The sequence below is a fragment of the Marmota marmota genome, unplaced genomic scaffold (genome assembly GCF_001458135.2).
Source record: "Marmota marmota marmota unplaced genomic scaffold, marMar, whole genome shotgun sequence".
In the NCBI taxonomy this organism is placed as follows: domain Eukaryota; kingdom Metazoa; phylum Chordata; class Mammalia; order Rodentia; family Sciuridae; genus Marmota; species Marmota marmota.
The window spans coordinates 146,198-163,660 of NW_025999853.1; the positions used below are offsets into that span (position 1 = coordinate 146,198).

Sequence of the window (17,463 nt, forward strand, 5' to 3'; positions counted from 1 at the left end):
TGGGAGGGGGCCGGGGCCTGGAATAGCTGCGGATCCACCACCTGCTTTGCATCTGTTCTGCTGCATGTGGGAGCCCGCAAGTGAGGCTGGCTCAGCCTCGGCGGGGTGGCGGGTGGCGCCGTGGCCCCAGGAGTGTAGACCCAACCTCCCCAGGTCTGGCCGGGTTCAGCCTTGCTCCTAGGGCTTCCGCGCCCCGGCTGTGGCCTGTGGAGTGGAACAGGAAGCGCCTGCCTCCCAAGCCCTAACCCGCAGTGGGGCTGTCGCTGCTGGGCACTCCTGCCAGCCCCCCAGGACTGGGCTGAGCTCACGAGATGGGCCTTGTGCAGTGCCCCTCCCTCGCGACACAGAGCAGTGGTGCCACTGGTGGGAAGCCCCCCCCATCACATCCCTCTGCGGCAGACCCTCCTGCTCCCAGGGTGGCATGGTCACTGTTACATAAGTGACCAGGGCCCGTGGCAGTTTCCCATGGAGGCCTGTGACAGCCAGTTGCCCTGGCCTCCCCACAGGCTGCTGGAAGAGGAGAGGGACATGACCACAGAAAGCAGCCATCCTGCTGGCCAATGGCCCACAGTCTAGTGAGGGAAGGGACCTAGGGATGGAAGAGCAGTGCACAGCCTCTCGGGAAAGTGAGGCAGGGGATGGCAAGTTCGAAGCCAGCCTCGGCAACTTAGTGAGACCCTTCTCAGCATAAGCAGAAAGGGCCTGGGGTGGGGGGTGACTCCGAGGCAGAGCGCCCCTGGAGGGGGGCGGGGAGCCCGCTGAAGTGTAACTTGCTAGTAGAGAGCAGGTGGGGTTCAGGGAGTCCTGGGCTCCAGGAAGGGAGGCTCCAGGAAGTGGTGTGGAAAGAGGCCTCGGCATTTCCTGGGGCCGGTGAGCCGGGAGGTTCCCCACCACTGGAGGAGAGGGGCTCCCCTGGGGCTGGAGGAGGGGGGCGATCTGGCACAGAGTCCAGCTGAGAGGCACCTCCACAGCTGTCCACCTCGCAACAGCCGCTGCCTCTCTCAGAGCACAGGGCTGTCCTGGGTCTGCCTGACACCAGGTCCCCACGCCTGGTGTGCCCCGTCCACATAAGGGCCCCAGTGCCTGGGGTGAAACGCGGGTCCCTCCCCTGGGGCCACAGCCCCACCAGCAGAGGCTCGCCTCCCTTGAGTAGCCGCGTGCGCCAGGACACTGAGGCCAGGACACTGAGGCCGCCGGCGTGAGGAGGCGCAGGTCCAGGACTTGGCGACCAAGAGGTGGCCTGCTGCCTGCCCAGGGGTGGGGGCCACCTTTGAAACTCGTGGGGCTGGTGGGGAATCTTGGGTAGACGTTTAATGTCGCCGTGGAAGTGTACAGAGCAACCTAGTATCTCATTTAACCCTCCTACAGCTTCTCCAGAGGACTGGCCCTAGCAGGCAGGGGTGTCTGGGGGTTGTGGAGTCCCAGCCTGGCCACTGTCACCACCCTGCTCCCAGTCCTCCGCTGAGCAGACTCCTTCCCTAGCTCTGCGCCCTGGGTCTGGGAGGGGAGGGTGGCTTGGCCACAGCAGCACCCAGTCCCAGGGCGCAGAGCNGAAAGGATGAATGGACCAGTGGATGGGTGGGTGGTGGAATGACGGGTGGGCGGTGGGGTGGGTGGATGGGTAGAAAAGATGGAAGAGACTTCTCCGGGAGGCTCGCGGTGGCAGGCACATCTGTAACCAGGAAAGTGCCTGATCCCTCTCCTTTGACTCCGATGCCCTCTGCCGAGCTCCCAGGCCTGCCACAACAAGCCCCGGGTGTCGGGTCTGACAGTACCAACACGGCTGGGCTTCGACCTGGTTCTTAGGATGAAACCCAGAAGCAGCATGAGTGGATTCCCGCGGGGGAGCCCCTTTGCTCACAGGGAGCGCGCGGGGAGCACGTGGGTGTCACCATTAGACCTGGGTTCTAGCACAGTCTTGCCACTTGCCAGCCATGTGGCCTTTTGTGAGTCCCTCTGTCTCCTGAGCCCGTCCTCCGTGTGTATGGAGTGGGGAGAGATCCTTGCTTCTGACCCCAGAGGGCCACTGGGAAGGCTGAGGCATGGAGGAGGGAAGGCCAGTGCAGCCTGGGTAGCTTCCGTGGCCAGGTGTCGCCCGGGGGCCTAGCCAGCAGCAAGCCAGAGGCCCTAGGCCTCGGCTGCCCGCGACAGCAGCTTCCAGCCTCACTTGCAGACGGGGCCCGGCCTGCTGTCCTGGTCCTCCCAGCGGTCACTCAGCAGGTATCCCAGGAGCTCAGGTGAGTGCTGAGCCCACTCGGGACAAAGGGACCATCCTGGCCTGGGGGTGGGGACTTTAAAGAGACTTCCTGGAGGAAGGCTGGCAGGGCTGGGGCTGCCTTCCCAACAGGAACCTCTTCAAGCCCTTTCTAGAGCCTTCCCTGACCACCGTGGGCTCAGAACCTCCCTGCTTTTGACTGCTCTGGAGGTCTGGGGCCTGTAGAAGCTGAGGGGCCTGGCAAGATTCTCTGTGGCACTTAGCACAGGGTTGCGTACACTTCTGGCGCTCAATAAATGGTTATTAAGTGAACATCCTTGTCATCCATTCATCAGAACTTCCTGCCAATTTTTTTTTGTTTGTTTGTTTGTTTTGTACCAGGGATTGAACCCAAGGGTGCTTAAAAACTGAGCCATGTCCCCAGAACTTTTTATTTTTTATTTTTGATACCGGATCTCACTAAGTTGCTTAGGGCCTTTCTAAATTGCTGAGGCTGGCCTTGAACTTGTGATCCTCCTGCCTCAGCCTCCCAAGTCGCTGTGCCACCGCACCCGGCCTTTTCCTGTTATCTAATACATCCTGTTACTTTGCTGTCACCCTGTGTCTATGGAGTTCATTCTTCACAAGACAAAGACCCCAACCCCGTGCTCCGTCCTGCACCACTGCGCCTGCTTTGAACTGCCTCTTCAGGAAGGACGTGGAGCTGAACCCAGAGGGGGCCTTGAGGCAGAGCAGGAGTGCGGGCACAAGTAAGGAGGACGAAAGAGCAGGGCAGTTTCCAAGGACAAGGCCTGGGCACAGCCAGAGTGAAGGGGCCCAGTGTGTGACAGTGAGAGGGCTCTGGGGAAGCTGGCAGGGGCGGATTTTGTGGGCCTCATTCACTGAGGTGAGTAGAAATGTGGTAGTGAAGGGGGTGATGGTGTCCATGGGCAGGTCTGGCTGCCACACGGGGGGAGGTGACAGTGTGCTCCACTGAATGTTGGAAGCCAGGTGTGGGGAAAGGGCCTGGAGGACACATGGATGGTCCCGCTCTCTCGCCACCCCACCCTCGGCTCAGGGGCCTGTGGAAGGGGTCAGTGCCACCCTGGTGATGCACCAGTATCTGTGAGGCTTGTCCAGGGCAGACGGGCCTCTGTCACCGAGCAACTGGAGCCAGCCCTGCCTTCTCCAACCTGGTCCTGCAGGTCAGAAGCAGGATGCTGCTGCGTGCTGGGGAGAGGCCCGTCCCTCCCGCCTCCCCATCAGAGTGAGCTCGGACCCTCGGGACTCCAAGACAGGCCCTGGCTGGTTCTCTAGGCTCTCTGGGCCTCTCTGACCCAGGCTCCATCCTCCCTCCCCCTCCATCCCTCTCACCAGGAGCTTCATGTGCTGTGGGCCCTGCCATTAGGTGGCACGCCTACTGCCAAGGTCTTGGACAAACCCTGCTAGAGGGGTGGTGGTTCCCGTGGGCTGGAGGTGCTGGGGAGCCCCGAGGAGGGGAGGCCTCAAGGCCAGGACTGGCCTGCAGACTTCTGAGAGGAAGTGTCTGAGCTGGGCCTGAAAAGGATTTCAGAAGGTAGCCCAGGAAGGTGAGGGAGGGCTACGGCAGCCGGGGATCTATGGGCAGGGAGGGGCTCACTGAAGGCGGATGGGGGGGGGGGGCGGACACTGGTCCCCTATTACTGGACCAGTGTCAGGAGCCGGGCAGGCGGCTTGTGGGATGGTCACGCCACAGATCAGGGCCTTAGAAACTCAGGCCTCTTCTCCCAGCTCTGAGCCAAGGGTATCCTCTAGCCAAGGATAGAGCTGGGCCTCAAGCTACACCACAGGCACAGGAAAGCAGTGGCCTCCTCCCGAGTCCCACTCCATCTTACCCGCAGTCAGCAGAGCGCCATGTCGTAAGCTCGGCTTAACCTCACTGCCCCTGGATGACACTGAAATCTTGAACCTGTCCTCAGGGTCCAAACTGTCCTGGTCCCACCACCCCTCGTTAGGGCCAGTGTGCTGGACATCCAGAGATTGGGTCTGCAGGCCCAGGATCAGCGAGGTCCAAGCCAACTGGGACATGTTGTACCTCAGGAAGAGCCAGTTTCACCCCCATGCCCACACCCCACGATCCTCCCCAGCCTGCCCTCTCCAATCTCATCTGCACCGTGCGCAGCCCAAAATCCAGGGCAACCCCCCTCAAGCTCCTCGTGTGTGCCCCAACCATGGGAAGGCCCTGTACAAGCCAGGAGGTGAGGACCTGGGCGGGAACACACTCTCTGCTCCACCACAAGGTAGCTGTGTGTCCTTGGGGCCAGCCATACCCTCTCTGGACCTATCTCTCCTTTGTGCTCCAAGGGCCCCGTTTTCAAAATGCTGGTCAGTTGACACCACCCCCAACCCGGGGCTCATGCAGGACTGACCTCCAGAGGGTCAATTCTCCATCCTTACCCAGTTCATCCTGCTTTTTCCACAGGATGAGCTCCTTCCTCTGAGCCCTGTGCCAGGCTTGTCTCGCTGCTGCTGACGGTGTGGGGCGACCTCTTGTGGTCACGTGTGGGTATGACATGGTTCACCTGCTCCTGCCCTGGTGGTGGTATGGTGGGGGGGCCGTGCTGGGGGCAGGAGAGGATAGGACAGGCTGGAGGGCAAACCGGCCCTCAAAGATCTACCTCCACACCGCACTGCCACTTCCTCCAGAGGGTCATTCCCAGGTTCCTGCCTAGGGTCCAAACCCCAATCCCTCAGCGCCTCCCTCCACACTGGGCACCTCCCTGGAGCTCTGTGGGTGGCGCAGTGACCCAGACTCCCCCCAGAGGACAAGGTGACGCAGCTGGTTGAGAAGCTTGTAATAAGGGTCCTTGTGCAGATCAGGGGCCATCCCAGAATTTCCTTTCTCAGCCCTTCTGGGCTTTTCTGAGGTTTGCCTGCTGGTCTACCTAGGGGACAGACACTGCTCTCTAGACCCACGGCAACCTGGGACGGCCACCCTCAGCCCCAGAGGAAGTGCAAGCAGGGCCAGTCCCCTCAGCCAACTCAGTCCTCCCCAGTCAGCAGACACCCTAGGCGCACCTCACCCTGTGGCCTGCCTCCCCAGCTTACCGTCTCCCTGGGAACAGCTCCTCGCCCTGTTCCGCAGGCCCAAAATAACCCCGTCCCAGGCAGTCCTCCTCCACCCCCGCTCACATCTGTGAGGACAGGGTGAGGAAACTGAAGCCCAGAAAAGTTCAGTGCCCTGACCCGGGTCACACAGCCTAGGGAGGCTGTGCCGAGCAGACACGAAGCCCAGTGTTCTCGAGAGACCCACTTTCCTGGACCTCTGCCCTTGATTCTAGAATGGCCAGCCGAGGCACTGTCTGGAAGGGAGCCAGAGAGGAGGGGAGGGTTCATTTAAGTTCAAGGCCTTCTAATTCCATCCTTCCCAGAGTCCTTTGAGGCACATGTCATCATCCCACTTTTAACAGTTGCAGAAACCAAGGCCCAGGGAGGCGAGGCCACGCCCTGGTCACCTGGCTCCCTCCCAAGTCGGGGAGAGAGACCGGGGCTGCTCCCTCCACCAGGACCAGCGGTGGCCGCCTCTGGGCTAGCGTGGCACACCCCAGGCATCCCCAGTTCCCGGGACTGTGGGGTGGAGGGCCCCTAGGGAATGGGCCATGTGGCTAAGTGGGTGACCAGTTCCAGGCAGAGGGAGCGGCCAGAGCAAGGGCCGAGGCAGACAAGGTGTAAGGACCTTCCGTTGCTGGAGTGATCCAGGAAGTAGCCCTCTCCCCGGGGAACCGGGCCCAGGAACCCAGGCCTCTCTCATTCTTTCTGGGAAAAGGTAAGTCTGGCGGAGGTTCCTTGAGTTAATCAATGGCCACGCCCCTTCCTGGGAGAAAACCGAGGCCCACGGAGGAGGCTGAGCCAATCCTTCCCTGAGTTAAAGGAACAGGTGAGCCCGGGACCAAGTCTGCTGGGACACCCGCGGCCCTTTCCATGACACCCCAAGCCTGTCAGGCAGTGCCTTCCTTCCTGGGCCAGCCTGGCCTGGCCATCGCCCCTTGCTGGGGCAGCATGGGCCAAGCTTGCCCTCCCCTTGCCTGGCACGGCTCTTAGCTGGGAGATGCACCCGGACTAGGGGGCCTGGTTCCAGGGACTCCGCCTGCTCAGCCTCATTGACACGACAGTCCTGGACTCAGGTGCCAGCCCTGTGGCCAGGGTGGGATCCAGGGTAACTGGCCAGGTCAGTTCTCTTCATCGTCACCACTATCTTCGCTGACGTCATCTCAGCAGAATACTTATCTTCAAATACTTGCTCAGGGAACCCCTGTGGGTCAAGCCAATAGAGAGGAGCAGCTGTCATTGCAGTGGGACAGTGGACAGGGAGCCTCTCCTCAGATCTTGGGAACATTCTAGCGAACTGTTGCATGGGCCGAGGTCACAGCAGCTGCTCAGCTTGGGTGGCATCCAGGCCCACCTGCTCCCGGGCGGGGGCTGGCCCTGGAACTCGGTCAAGGCCACACTGCTGACTCCCTCCTTAGTGGTGGACCCTGAAGACTATAGCCTCCTCATTCCTGAGCACCCACGGGCCCCACCATTGTCCCTTATGGCCCCTCATTGGGGCTTGGAGGGCTTTCCTGGACCTGGGCATCCCCAGGGTGGCAGTGGCTTTAAGTGGGCAACCCCACACCCTTATACCCCATGTGTCCTAGGGGAGCCCCTTCCCCTGACCCTGCCTACCTTTTCCCCAGGGTCCCCTTGGGGCCTTACCACATCCTTCATCTCTTCCCTGCCTATTTCTTACCCCAGGGACATGGATCAGCATCATAACATGTTCAAAAGTCTGGTAATGAAGGTGGTGCTCGCCTGCAATCCCAGCAACTCAGGAGGTTGAGGCAAGAGGAAGGCAAGTCCAAGACAACCTCAGCAACTTAGTGGGACCCTGTCTCAAAAAGTGGGGGTGTAGCTCAGTGGTAGAGTGCCTCTGGGTTCCGTCCCCAGTATGGAAAAAAAAAAAAAAAAGTCTGGCAATGGCACCTCCCTACTCCACCTGGAGAGCAGGTGGGGGAGGCCAGGACCCACAGGGGCTCCCAGGAGTGAGTATGTGTTGTCCATGTTTCCTTGCAACTTTGTGTGTTTCTGTACCTGTCTGTCTCTGCGGCCTTGTGTGCCCATGTGTCTGTATGCCTGAGTGTCTGGAACCTGCTTCATCTCTCCAGGCGCTGACAGAGCAGCGAGGGCCACCCAGGCTGTTTGCCTGCTGTCCTTCAGGATTCTGACACTTCTGTGACCCAGTCCAAGTGAGGCTCCCTGGACTTCAGGCCGAAGTGCACCCAGGGTGCACCCAGGGTCCCAGTCCTTCCTGATCTAAAATGTGCAGCCCAGATTAATTAATTAATTAATATTAGATTATTTTTAATGATTAAAAATCATTTGAAATGAAAATCGTTTCATTTGACCCTTGCAATAACCCTACAAAATATCATCGTCCTCTGAGATGGGCGGTGTCTGACAAGGTCTCACAATGACTAAGGTGGGGCACCTGAGGCCTGGCGGGGTGGGCTCGGCGACCACCTCACACAGGGATGGTTGCCTTTTGGTCCTCACTAGAATAAGGGGTCCTGAGAGTGAGCCCAGGGTAGCTCCATTTCCAGCCTTGGTGACCCCGCCTCCCTCCTGGGAGGGACAGCAGTGACTGTCCCAAGGGACAGGCAAAGCCAGGGTGTGTTCCAGCCCCTCCCTGGCTGCCCAGTCGGTGTCTTTGCCAACAGCACAAGAGTGTGGTAGGAGGGGGTGTCCCTGGCCCCTGTCCAGCAGGGAGTGTTGTCACCTAGACGTGGGCCAGACCAGGTCTCCTGCCAGCTGCCACCAGCCTGACTCAGGTGTACCTCACTGTGTTGACAGGGGCCTCCCACCATACCATGCCAAAGAGAAACGGTTGTTCACAGCACGCTCAAGAGGCTTGAAGCCCAGAGGCTGCAGAAGACAGGGGGACCTCAGCTCCTCTGGAGATGCTTCCAAGGAATGGCCCCAGTGACACCGATTCTCGTGTCTCACTAGCCCAGGCTTGAGCCCACCTGGGCAGCTCGTGAGCACCCAGCCGCGTGGGCTCAGTGGCCAGGCTCAGACTCGCGAAGGTCCCAGCCTCCATCCCATTTGCGGCCCCCCCCCCCAAGCCCTCCTCCGCTCTGGTGGGCTTTGATTTCTGCAGGCTGCTGACAGAACAGGGACAAGTTCTCCATCCTGGTCCCCACCCCCCCCCCGAGATATCTGCCAAGAGACCCCAGGAATCAGGGCAGGGATCCCCCAACCCAGTACATCTCTACCCTGGAATCCCTGCAACAGNTAAGAGACAGGCCATACCCTCTCTGGACCTATCTCTCCTTTGTGCTCCAAGGGCCCCGTTTTCAAAATGCTGGTCAGTTGACACCACCCCCAACCCAGTACATCTCTACCCTGGAATCCCTGCAACAGTGTTAAAATGTCTCTGCCAAGTCTGCAGATGCCCCTGTGCCTTCTCCAACGGGCAGCTCTGGCAAAGTCCTACTGCCTGAGTCACGTCAGGTGGAGCCTCTGGCCCCGCAGCCCCTGGAGACCCCGGGACGGCAGCTGCCTGCACTGCTGGACACGACGCACAGGTGTGCAGACGGGACCCTCAGTTGCTGGCCAAGGGGTGCCACAGCCTGTCAGGGCCAAGCAGATGGGCACATTAGCCTCCGCAGCCCTGCCCCGCCCCACTGTGTACCACTAAGGCCGGCCACCCGCCTCCCCACACCTGAAGAGTGGCCAGCAACAAGTAATGTCCCTAAAAAAATGGGCAGTGGGAGAGGAAGAAAGGAGAACCAAGTGAACCAGGGCCCAGATCAAGATGCCGTTGGCAACCGGTGCAGCAGCGCACATCTGTAATCCCAGGGACCTGGCAGATGGAGGCAGGAGAAGGTTCAAGGTCAGCCTGGGCAACTTAGCAAGACCCTGCCTCAAAATACAAAATAATAAAGGGCTGGGGATGGAGCTCAGTGGTAAGGAGCCTGGGTTCCATCCTTAGTACCATAAAAAAGTTTTAAAAAGGAGGCACCAGCCATGGTCAAGGGCCCACCTGCTGGACAGCCTCCGTGAGGACTCAGCAGGACACCCTGGGTGCTCAGTGCTGCTCCCTCTGATGCCCACGCCTGCCTTGGAAAGCGGGCCAGCCACGCCCCAATCACACTGCTGCCCCAGGCAAGAGTCATCAGCTCCCTGGGTCCTTCTCCGCTGCCCTGGAGGACTTCAGCCTTGCCTCCTCCTCTGACCCCACAGCCACCTTGTGGGGAAGGGGAGGGGACGATTACTCTCCCCTTTCTGCAGGCGGGAAGCCAAGGCTGAGTGAAGGGGCGTGCTGCAGCCCCAGAGGAGGAGCTGGAGGAGGGTGGAGGATGGCACTGGGGTATCTGGATTGCTCCCGGCCGCCCAGCTCTGCCCAGAGGCAGAGGCGACAGTTCCAGGTTGCAGTGGGCCTGTCCATCAGGCAGCCGCCCGTGAGCTGGGCAACTCCCTGCTATTTCCCGTCTGTTCTTCTAGCCCTTGGATCATTTCCTCTGGCCGCTTCTCTGATCCCCCGAGTGACAGTTGGGGCAGCTCAACTCTCCATTACACAGAGGAGCTCTGCCAGGGCCCATGAACTTTTAGAGACCAATGGAAATGTTGTGATTATTATTTCTTATCAGAAGGAAAAAATGAATTCAATCAGGCCCAAATTATGTTTGCCTTTATACTAACACAGCCGCAAATTATAATTTTTAATATCTTTGTGGTAGGAGGGAAACTTTTTCAAAAAAAAAAATTGTGCTATGAAAACATACAGAATCCCTGGTCACACAGGGGATCCTTAGGGCTCTGCATCCCCCCTGGGGCCTGTGTCTCACCTGGGTCCGGGTCCGAGTCTCAAACCTGTCTGCACCACTAGCCCAGAAATGTCCCCAGAGAAGTGGAGTCTCTGGTGAATGTGTCAAGAGATAGTGACAGTTTCCAGGAGGGGTGGCCTCCCACGGGGGCCTCAGGCAAGCCGGCCATGTCAGCCCGAGTTCTGACCTGTAGCTCCCGCAGAGGCCCAGCCCTGCCCCCCTTTCTTTTGAGGGCTCAACCCACCCAGGCCATTCCTCCCTGTGGCCACAGAGCCAGGCATGGTCTGGGGTGACACAGGGGCAGGTGATAATCGTAGCTCATGCTTTCTGAGCACGAGGCAGTTTAATCCCTGTGATGTCCTCTGGGTCTGTGGACAAGTACTCTTTTTCCTTTTCCCCACCCACTCTGGTGCTCCACAACTGAGCTCTTTTGTTTTTTATTTTGAGACAGGATCTCACTAAGTAGCTGGGGCTGGCCTCAAACTTTCGATCCTCCTACCTCAGTCTCCTGAGTTGCTGGGATAGCAGCACCTGGCTCATGGACATGGACTCTTCCCATCCTAGGGGACAGATGGTGGGGAGCTGAGGCAGATGTCCGTGTGGACCAGATGGCTAGAACTTGGACTAGGAAACCTCAGGGAAGAAGAGACACGGAGCCTGTCCCCGAAGGTTAGCAGGACTTCATCAGGCAGAGAAACGGAGAAGGGCTCTGCAGGCCATGACGCATCCTGACCAAGGGCTCTGCAGTGGCAGAGGCCATAGGCGAGGCCCTAGGAGGGAAGGAGGCCAGCAGGAGGTCTGCACCTGAAGCCACCTGGAGGCCACACCAGGGGTCAGATAATTGAAGCCTGGGAGTGCACACCATGGAGCATTTATTAGGAGCCAGGCCCTGTAATTGGCGTGGGGGGGATGGCGGTGACTAAGGCATACTCATCCGTGAGTCTGGGCCATCTCTGTGCCCTGTGGTCACGGACCCACATTCTGTCTCTGGCGCACCAGCTGACCCTCTGTGACCTGGAGGCTGCCCCTCCTCGGGCCCGACCTCCTCCTTAAAACAAGCTGAGCTGAGCTCGCCTCCTGGTGATGGGCTCTTTGAGCTCTCCGGATGAAAGAGTCTATAAATACGCCCCTAGCAGACCAGGCAGCTAGAGGAGCAAGCCCACATCAATCCTGGGGAGGCAGAGGAACAGCCCCTGGGAGCTGGGGCCACCAAGCTCCTCTGAGGTTACCGCCCACTGATAGCTGCTGCCAGGGAGCCTGACATAAAAGTCCCCACCCCCGCCAGGGCCTGCCTGTGATGGCTAAATGACAGACGCCAACATCCTGGCTGCTGACTGACGCTGAGAGCGGGGAGGGGAAGTGGAGGTGACTCTGGTTGCAGGAGGTGGCTGGAGACTCTCACAGCATGCCAGGCACCTACTGTGGACCTGCCATGTGTCCACGGGTGAGGCAGAGAGGAACTGCCACAGCGGCGTAACAGGGAGGCCCTGGTCTCCAGAAGCACAGAGAATCCACTTGACCTTGACTATGGGTCCAGAACACACCAGGAGCCTCATCTCCCTCTTTGCACCCAAGACCACGCGTGTAGGTGGGCAGTAATTGGACGTCTATGTCCCTTTCCTCACTTGAACTCACACCTGAGAAAATGCAGGCCAGAGAATCTGGCTGACTTGTCCAAGATCACAGAGCCAATTGGTGTGGCAGATACGACAGCTGTGATTATTAGTTGCATTTTATGAATAAGGAAAACGGCTCAGAGAGGTTAAGTAACTCACCCACGGTCACAGAGTGAGCAAGTGGTGCACTTGGCCTACATCAGGGCTGTGGGTTCCTTGTCCTCAAGTGCATTCGCAGCCTCCATGGAGTGGGACCTCCTTGCTGTGCTCATGATTGTGCCAGGGCCCTCCCTCTCTCCTGACCATCCTCACTGACACCCCCATTAGACTTCCTGTGGACACTCAGACCCACCTCCCACCCTCCTGCCCCTCGTCCCTCCTGGTCTGCACGCTCGGCATCTGCTCCCCAGGCTCTTCTCTCTGCCCTACAGTCTGCTTCGCACTGTCCTAACAGGAGCCGGGGTGCTTGGGTGGGCCCCGTGCAGGCAGTGGCTGGAGTGGGAGCGACTGGGGCCCACTGCCAACCTTTCTCCTGGGCATGGCACCTGAGCTTTAGGGGCCCATGAAATATTTTCATCTTGATTTCTTGTACATCAGGAGAACCGAGCATGGCGTGACCTGGAGTGCAGGATGAGCCCGGGCAGCTGAGGGACCCCATCTCAAAACCAACAGACAAACATTTTTCCCAAGAGCACAAATCCATCTTAATTTCTTTGGCATTAATTGAAATCCTTGAAGGGACCGCATGACACAGACTCTGCATCGCATGGCCTTAGCAGGAAAGTTGCTTCCGAATGGGGCTTGAACTGTCCACTGTCTCCATGGACACGAGTCACCTTCCCCCAGATTACTCGGGTTTGGCTTGCCACCAGGAGTCACTGTGCTGTTTTTTGCTTTGTACAGAGAAGCACAACTGTGGGAGGCCGCCTGCCCGCGAGCTAAGCACCCCCCCAGCCCTGAGTAAAGGGGCTGTTGGCCTGGCACCGCAGCGCTGTGCGAAGCCAGTGGCCTTCAACTTCCCTGGGCAAAGAAGTATGCTTCAGCTCTGGTCTTGGGCGTTACCCAGTGGGATTGGACAACCCCCTTTGAAACCTTATCACCTGCCTTATTTGGTGAAGAACATTCTGTCGAAACTCCTTTGTGTGTGTCCCCAGTGGTACACTTGTGGTATCTGTAGAGCTGGCAGGTGGGACCCAAGAGGAAAGACCCCTGNCCCCCCCCGTAAAAATAAAGAGAGTCCGGGTGCACGCACTCTTTTCCAGCGCCTTCCAGCGTGGAAGCTGATCCTTGAGGTCGCAGAGCCATCCCACCCTCCATATGAGAACTACTTCTGTGTCCTGGGCTTTCTTTTCTTAGCTCAATGCTGCGGCCACTCTTTGGAACCCAGCTCATCTCCTCAGCACGGGTCTCTGGTGAGACACATCTGTGCCCGGGCAGAATGAGTTCTATCTCTGACATCAATGCCTTCAACTTTAAGGGGGGCTGTGTGTGTTCCCTTTGGCTCCAGAGACCTCTCTCACAGCCAGCTAACTTGGCCTTGCATCCCGCCTGCTGACAGGTTGCCTTCTGAAAGTTCTATTCCCAGCAGGCTCCACAGGCTCCAAGTAAAATTTGAAAAATGGACTGGGGATGTAGCTCAGTGGTAGAGCACTGGCTTGGTATGCACGAGCCCTGGGTCCAATCCTCAGTTAAAAAAAAAAAAAAGAGAAATATTAAATATAATGGAACTAGGGTTGTGGCTCAGTGGTAGTGTGCTCACCTAGCACACGTGTTCGATTCTCAGCACCACATAAAAATGAAATATATTGTGTCCACCTACGACTAAAAAATAAATACTTTTTAAAGTATCAAGTTTAGGGTATAGCCATCTTTGTACCAATATAACTTTAAATTATATATTTATTTTTTGGTACTGAGATGGAACCCAAGCTCCTGTGCATGCTGAGCACCTGCTCTACAACTGAGCGACACCCCCAGTCCCTAATTCTGTCCTTTTGCTCTTTTGGTTTTTGTTTTGTTTTAATGAAGGAAGGGGCCAGAAAGGTCTAATGCCAGGCAACCAGGCAAGTTATCACGTGGTTCTGCTCTGAGGAGCACAGTTGTCACTGATTCCCTGCTCTGGTTGGGGCAAAGCTGTCCCCTCCCCACCACGGTTTATGGAATCATGATGAGAGAAAAATGGAGCAAGAACAGAGCAAATGGGAGAGGAAAAGGGCCGCAGAGAGAAGAGCCTGGAAGGGAAGAGACGCTGAGTTTGCAGAGGAGGGGAGGCATGTGATGAACCCAGCCTAATTCCATCTTCAGATTGGGAGCCATCTCGTCACAAAGTGATGAAAAGTTCATTTCTGTTTTATTATAAAATACTAAGATTTTTATTTGTCCTGACAACCTGATGTTTAAACTTGTTTGAAATTCCTGCCCGGGCTCCAAATTCACCCATGCCTGGCTCTCTCTGACCAGATAACAACCCTCCCTAAAACCTCAGCGGCACCTCAAAATTCTGAAGTTGGAATCTCAATTTACTCCCTACCTTAAAATGTTACGCCATGTAGATCATTACCCTGCTATCTGCCCTTGTATTATGCTTGCCAGAATCCTGTTAGCTGTGCGTTCCCAAGACACCCCCCCTTTGTAACTTTTCATGCTATAAAAACTTTTACCTGGAGAGCTGGGGCTGATCTCTAGCCTGGCTTTGGGAGAGACAGTCGCTGGCCTGCTTTTGTGTACACAGTACAACCTTGCTTTCATTTGATTTAAAATTGGAGTTGGTGGTCTTTTTTTTGCTTCCTGGTTCAACTCATGAGGTGGGAGGGGTCTGGAGACAAGGAGTGGTGTCCTGCAGGAAGTCCAATGGGAGTGTCAAGTGAGGATGGTCAGGACAAGGGGAAGGTCCTGGCACAATTATGAGAACCTTGAATGCCAAGGCCAAGAATTTTCCAAGGGTCATTTGTCTTCTGTAGGAGATTTGCTGTAACAAATCTCCACAAACTTGGTGACTTAAAGCAACAGAAATGTATTCTCACACAGTTCTAGAGACCAGAATTGGAAATAGGTAGCCATAAGGTCATAAACAACATGTCCTCTTCTCTGTGTCCCTATAAAAAGAATGTTTGGAATTGCATTAGGGCCCACCCTGATCATCTAGGGTAATCTCTCCCTTCAAACCTTAATCTCATCTGCAAAGACTTTCCATTCAGGTGACAGTCACAGATTCCAGGATTAGTACCTGATAATCTGTGGGGACCACTATTCCACATACTGAAGGTTCACAGAGGCAGCACAGCTTCAGAGGCCTGTGGCCTGAGCCTGGCGTTCACAAACCAGGACCCTCTGGAGAGCAGTTCACTCTGCCCAGGTCGTTGGTATAGAGGGGAGCAGGTTCTGCAGTGAAGGGGTAGGAATGTGGAGGCTCCACTGGAACTGGTGAGGAAAGCACTGGGGACCACCTTGGTGATGGGGAGTTGAGAGGGCCCCTCCCCTACTTGGATGCCGTGGCTAATCTGAGTTCTCACTTTATTTTTTTTAATTTTTTTAATCCATTAGTTCCAGGTGGAGTTTATTTAAGAAATGTAGTCCACTTCAACATCAGTAACTTAATAATTCACTATATGATAATAGACATTCAGAATAAACAAAAATCACTTTTCATTTTAAATGCACTTGATAACATTTAACATGGATTAAAAATAAGGATGCTGCAATAACCAGGGGTCTAAAGAAATTACATAAAGGAAATAAAAGGCTACTCCAAATTCTAGAAATAACATACCAGCCCTGATGAACAACTAAAGAATGTTATAAGTCAATATTAAGTGAATAACATTATTATATAATATTAAGTGAATAACAATGGCTATTATTACTATGAGTACTTATCATTGACTTAACATTTTTTATTTGATAAAAAAATAGCAGGAAAATTACAAGAAAAGCTTAGAAAAGAAGTGAAACTGTACTTTTGCTGTTATTAATGTTGTTATATAACTTAAAAGCATAAAAATTTACTTAAGTAATATACTTTGATATGAGATAAGTGTAATAAAGAATAGCTTTTCCTCTAGATTAGCAATAACTACCCAGAAATACAAAACAGAAAATTTATAGTAGAAATATTAAATACAAAATAATTAAAAGGAGGAAAGACTATCACTACATGAAATGAAATTACCATAACATTTTCAGTTTACAGAATATTAATATATTGAGTTCTCCCTTTAATCTGCTGTTCAGTACATAATCAGAGAGCAGCCAGCCCTGATCCTCAGCAAGCTCCAAGTCTAAGCCCAGGAGCAACAACGGGATTGTCCTAAGATACCCTAAGGGCAGATGACACCACCCTTTTCGGGTGGGACAATGGAAGCCCAGAAAGGGGGGCTGCTTTTATCCAGAGTTGGGCTGGAGCCAACTCAGCAGGAGATCCTCAGTTTCCTCTGTTCCCTACCCCAGCATCTTCCTGCACCAACTTCCACCATTTGGTCATCTGTCTTGTTTCCTCTCTGCATTTCAATAAGTGAAATAGCAGCACTCAGTTTCATCTTAAAAGAGCTTGTACAGGGGCAAGGGTTGTGGCTCAGTGGCAGAGCGCTCACCTAGCATGTGCGAGGCCCTGGGTTCGATCCTCAGCACCACATAAAGATAAATAAATAAATAAAATAAAGATATTAAAAAAAAGAGAGAGAGAGAGCGAGAGAGCTTGTACAGGAAGTGTCTGTCCCCAGTTGTACACTTGTGGTATCTGTAGAGCTGGCAGGTGGGACCCAAGAGGAAAGACCCCTGGAATCAGAGGGCACTGTTGCTCATTCAGTATCAAGCACTCATTCCAGGTTGGAGAAAGGTGGAACAGGTACCAGCTCTGCCCTCTGGGGCACCGACCGTGGCAAGCTCCTTCCTTAAAACAGAAAAGCTGCTGTGAAACTCTGGGGCTCTGAAAGATGGGGAGCCTCCTGCTAGGCCTGGGATCCCAAAGCCAACGCTGAAACGGAAAAACAAAACAATAAAATGGGCTTGGACGTGGAGGGATCTTCTAGTCTCAAATTTGCTTCTTTCTGTGTGGTTTTATGCAAGAAACTCAATACCTCTATTAGCCTATTTCCTTGTCTTTAAAATGGGTGTAGAAATAGCTGGCGTTAAAATGGGTGTAGAAATAGCTGGCGAAGAAGACAATTACTCAAGTGCCCGGGCGTTTAGCAAGCCTTCCCTGACGATCTTTACACGGAACCTGCTCTGAGCTAACAGCGCCAGCTCCCAGGGCGGGCCCGGAGCCAGGGTCTTCAGCCCCCACCATTCCCGCGGGCCATCTTCCCGGGCCTGTGCCTCCCCAAACCTAACGTCCCTAGGGCCCTGGCACCGCAGACAGGGAGGTGTTCGTGGAGTGAGGCGCACACGGGGCGATCTCTGGCATTCTAGGCCACCAGACCGCGACTTCCTTCCACAGACACCCAGGTGAGCCCCAGCCCCGGAGCGGGCTCCCGCCGCGGGCTCCTGAGGCCTGGTTTGCACCTGCCGGTGCCTCCCACGCGCGAACTGGGGGGCTGAGCGAGCACAGCGGCCCGGCCCACGCGGAGGGCGGGGCGAGCCGGGGCCTTTGTGTTCAAAGCCGGCCAATGGGTGGTGACGGTGGGCGGAGACGGCCGGCGGAGTCTGGCCAATGAGCTTCGGCCTGTCAGCGTTGACTGACGGGCGCACACATACACACTCGGCCACGCGCGCGCCGCCTGGCCCCACTCGCGCAGCGCGGGCCTCCGCCAGCCGCATTGTCCGCTCGCCCGCCCGTCACCGTCCGGTCCCGCGCACACACTCGTACGACGTG

At 55.9% G+C, this 17,463-nt stretch overlaps 1 long non-coding RNA gene across 1 annotated transcript; it reads left to right on the plus strand.

Moving 5' to 3' along the window:
* Nucleotides 1-2,676: 2,676 nt before the first annotated feature.
* On the plus strand, nucleotides 2,677-7,066 carry LOC125616323. The gene is made up of 3 exons (XR_007346944.1): nucleotides 2,677-2,964; nucleotides 4,656-4,739; nucleotides 6,968-7,066. It is a non-coding gene; the product is annotated as an uncharacterized LOC125616323 (long non-coding RNA).
* The last annotated feature ends 10,397 nt before the right edge of the window (nucleotides 7,067-17,463 follow it).